General features: G+C 36.0%; 1 long non-coding RNA gene across 1 annotated transcript in view; it reads right to left on the bottom strand.

Annotated features, from left to right (window-relative positions):
• LOC106941143 (uncharacterized) overlaps window positions 1–545 on the bottom strand; it is a 10,796-nt gene extending 10,251 nt beyond the window's left edge. Inside the window, exon 1 of the long non-coding RNA XR_001423274.1 lies at window positions 450–545. This is a non-coding gene — a long non-coding RNA (uncharacterized LOC106941143). The remainder of the gene's footprint in view (window positions 1–449) is intronic.
• Window positions 546–4,595: the final 4,050 nt, after the last annotated feature.

Below are 4,595 nucleotides of genomic sequence, written 5' to 3'. Positions count from 1 at the left end.
CTGATGTTTTTAATGTTTTTATCTGATGTTTTTAATGTTTTTATCTTTTCTTTTTATCTATTTATTAATTTCTTTTTATTTCTCTTTCTCACTGTTTCCGAAAGGTTAGAGTCCTGGTCAAACGGTGTTTTGACTAAAGTCCAAAGGGTTGGAGTCCCAGTTGGCAGCGTCTCAACTAAAGTTATACAGCTGTTTATTTCTCTTTCTCACTGTTTACGTTTTAATGATTTTTTTAACTCTTTCTCACATGCTGTTTTTATTTTAATTATGTAAAGCACTTTGAAATGCCTTGCTGCTGAAATGTGCTATACAAATAAAATTTGATTGATGATTGATTGAAAGGGGAAGGGTGGTCTGTGAGGCGGAAGCTCGGCTGGAGACTGCAGGTCAGAGACAGAGTTGCATGGAAAAGGTGGTGGTGCTTGGTGAGAGGAACCTGTTAGGCACACCTGGTTGCCACGGGAGCTTAAAAGATTTCTCAAACATCCATGAAAGAATCAAAGCAACACTCCAGGTATATTTTTGATAAGGGAATAATATTACAACATGATCTGAATAATATTACAACATGATCTAAAGTTAAAAAAAAGGGGGGGGGGGGGATTTTACGTAGTTCCCCTCCTTTAAGATTTCATCTGAGAATTTGAAGTATTCAGCTAGCTTTAGTTGGTGGAACATATCATCCATCCACTGTGTATGGATGATATGCTTGTCTAGACCTGCACCACGGGACTACAGCCATGAAGTTACAGCCTAACAAATAGCCTATGTTGTAGGCTATTAAACAGCCTACAAAATATCGGCAGGCCAAAACTATCTGACTTTAAGTAAACTTTACAGTTTAGGAAAAAAAGACATTTATTTCCCCTAATATTTAAGATCTCAGAAACCTGTCGTATCCTTTTCCCTAAAAATATTGTTTCTCCATCTTAAACTACCCCTAACCTGCCCTACATCTTTTTCTTTCTATCTTTCATCCATGCCAACATTTGTCCTTTGGCCGACATTTTTTTAGTCTGCCAAAAGCAATGCTCAATCTTTAGCTGTACCTCCTCCTGTTCTTCAGCCTATTCCGTTCTCTCCCTCTGTTCTCCTTTTTCCAGGTGTTTTCCACGGATAAAGGATTGATGAAGCCATCAACTCTCAGCTCTTGACATTTACAAAAGAGTCCTGCGAGGAGCCTCCCAACACTCGCAGCCCTCTCTTGTGTTATCTTCCCACAACGCTACCTCACCCGTCACTAACCCAACCACATCATTAGGACCCAGTAATTAGCTCTCATTTGTAAAGCCCATGTAAATAAAGGGGGCATAATGGTTGGGATATCATTCATACTGAGGTGTAAACTAGACTTTGACTATGTGTGTTTGTGTGTATGTGCTTGAAGTATTTTTCCTTCTTTTAGCATAAATAGAACACAAGCAGATAGCCTATGACTCATTCAGTAGCAGGAGTGTGCTTTGGAAAAGTTGCTCACAAAATAAAACAAGCAGGTGTTTGATCTGTTGGAGAAAGATGCTGCAAGGAAAATATTTAGAAAGACTAAGTTAATCATTTTGCAGGTAGAGTGCACAGATACGGGCTGAACATGTTGGTAAAATAAAAGGTTTCTTTAGACCAAAATATACCCGAGGTATAAACAATTGTGTAAATATATTGTTGTTCTTCGGAGATACAGATTGATTCATCCCCTACAATTTAAATTACCGCATGAATTTTAGATACATTTTAGATGGACCTTTTATGTAGATATAAAAAATTCATAAATACAAGTCAAGAGAGGTGTTCTGATCTACTCTATAGTTGTTCAGATACATATTATTACAGAAATTCAGGATTAGAACACACACTGTAAATGGAACAATTCAAAAATACCTAATGGTGTGGGCCATGACCTCGCTGGCGATTCATTTCAGGTCTCCACATCCATCAGTGAACAGGAACTTCACAGACCAGTGTCCCGTTTTCACCACAGCCTCTAATGGGCTGGTAATTGACTGATTTATGAACCGTCTACTCAGACGGTGGAAAGCAGACAGGAACTGACAAGAAAGAAAGAGGATCACTTTCTAGTGAGAACGTTATTTTTCACTTGACTAGCAATTACAGTTTTTGTATCTTTGCTGTTTCTGGGAGATAGCAAAGAAAAAAGTCGGTGTTTAGGTGAAGCAACCATGACAAGAAACGAAAATAAAAAAATAAAAAAATAAAAAAAACAAAGCACGTGAGAAACCTTGGTTTGGGGTCTCTTTTACCTCAAATCTAGCACCAGTGTATGGTAATTGTTGCAATTGTTTGAAAATCACCAAAAGCGTTGACTCAAAATCAGAACTGACAGCGTCGTAGAAATGACAACATGTTCCAACTTAAGCATCTTGCAACACAGTACTCAAGGACCCACTCCTAAACTTTCACAAGACTTCCAAGGACCTATACGAGCAAATTAAGCTATCTTGAATATCATTACACTCATACTTAAACACAAAGCAAGATATCCTGGAACCCTTTGAAATGACCTTCAAAGATAATTTCAATCATCCAAGAACTCTGACACTTCTCAAAGTAGTGCAACAATCTCTTAAATCATCCGACAAATATCTTCAGACACATAGAACATTTCCTTAAAACTCTTGGAACTGTCTGAAAGAGCTGACAGGACTTTCAATCTTCTTCTTCGAGACTTCAAAATGCATGTACTTTGTGGTTTTGAACTATTATATGTTACTTTGACTCTCAGAGGGTCAAAAGCACTCAGAATTGTATGCATCTATAGCCTCCTGGTCAATGTAACTATGTCAAAAAAAAAAAGATTGTTGTGTATTAATTTGCATTTAATGACAATAATGTTCATCCCAGTGGGGAAAACTGCATGTTTAGACTGAACTAGTCTCCCCTGATTGGTGAACTTTTCTCCCCTTACACTAGTGTTCAACCTAATTATCCAAAATTAAGTAAAAGTAAGTAGGACTAGATATTTAGAAACATAGATTAAAACAGCTTTTTATTCCTTGAGAGTATTTATTTCTTGAACCACCTCCAAGTGCTTTCTGCTCCAATTTTAACCCCACATACAGTCAGATTAAATCTGTGGCAGCAGCAAATGTGGAGTTATTTACTACCATGTCTTACATTCTGATCAGGATTTTCCTTTATTTTGGTGTTTACTTCACTGCACATAATGACAAGGAAACTTGACAGAAATTCAAACTGATGTCAAAAATTAAAACAAGACCAAGAAAATCTAAGTAAGTTTTTTTTTTTACTGTTATTCAATACGAGTAGCTGAATTAGAATATTTTCCAATGAAATATTTGCACAAATCAGAAACAGTGGACCCCTGGTATCTGCTGGGCTGAGTGGCCACAGCCAATTTTAATAGTTCAAACATGCATTAATATGCATAAACACACAGAGCATAAAATTACCACAAAAGTTAACCTTCACAGTTTTCCTTCTATTCACTCTTTTGAATTCAGCCAGTTACCATCAAGGAAAATTAATACCGCTCCTGGATTGGCTGCTTTGCAAACGCCAGCCAATAGTGTGCAAAGTAGCTTTGCACATATGTATTTCTGCTTTTCTAGATTAATTTTTGTTATAATATCTTAGACATGCTCTATGAAAAAAACCTGCAAAGAGTTGGAGTTATAGTCCACAAAAAAACAAAAAAAAAAACAAAACAGCAATTGGTTAAAAAGTTGGGGGTCTATGGTTCGATTTTCGTTATTTGTTGACAAAGTGAAAAACCTTTTTTCCTGCTCGTCCCTTCAAAGGAATTATACAGATAATATAATGTAGGTTGTCAATAAAGTTAGAAATTTTTTAATAATCATGAACTAAAAAGAAACCAGGATATAGAGGACTGCATCAGCCCAGCTTTATATCACGCTTGTAATATTGCAGAATTATTGTATATATTGTAGGTTATTTTATGATCAGTTTTTTCCATGATTTTTTTTAGTTGTTTTTTTTTGTTTGTTTGTTTATGTACAGCACTTTGGTGCAGTTTTACACCAGTTTTTAAAGTGCTATATAAATAAATTTGACATTGACATTGATAGATTAAACAAATAATGAACAAATGCATTTGTTTCTTCCAAAATTATATCACAAAGTAGAAAAATGGATATGTACACACAATATGTACGCAGGCTGCAATGTCTTCAACTAAAAATCCCACAGTTGTTCAGAAAGAAACCACAGAATCTATATTCACCTCCGGACTTCTACAAAACGCAAGGTCTAGCGGTAAAAAATAAAAATAAAAATAAAAACAAGACAACTTCTGCTTTCCAGCAGAAATGGCAGATCGGAATGGAAAAAATGACAGGATATATACTCTGTAGATACAAAAGTCTAAAAGACATCATCTCATTTCAAATTTGCAGCAGTTTGTAATGACAGCAATCAAAGGCACTTGCAGTTTGTGGATTCCCCTTTGTTCATTAATGCTGTATTTCTGACTCAGAGAAGATCTCCTTTGATAGAATCAGTTTTATGTCAATGGTAAGCCATTATACATGCATGACCTATCCTAATCATGATGCTGCTGAAAAAATCCCAACCACACAAACGTGCGTCTAAAGCGGTCTATT

Source organism: Poecilia latipinna, unplaced genomic scaffold (assembly GCF_001443285.1).
Source record: "Poecilia latipinna isolate Pla-1442-1.1 unplaced genomic scaffold, P_latipinna-1.0 Scaffold3517, whole genome shotgun sequence".
Classification (NCBI taxonomy): Eukaryota; Metazoa; Chordata; class Actinopteri; order Cyprinodontiformes; family Poeciliidae; genus Poecilia; species Poecilia latipinna.
Note: the sequence above shows the minus strand (reverse complement) of the source record. Positions and strands in the feature narration are given on the sequence as shown.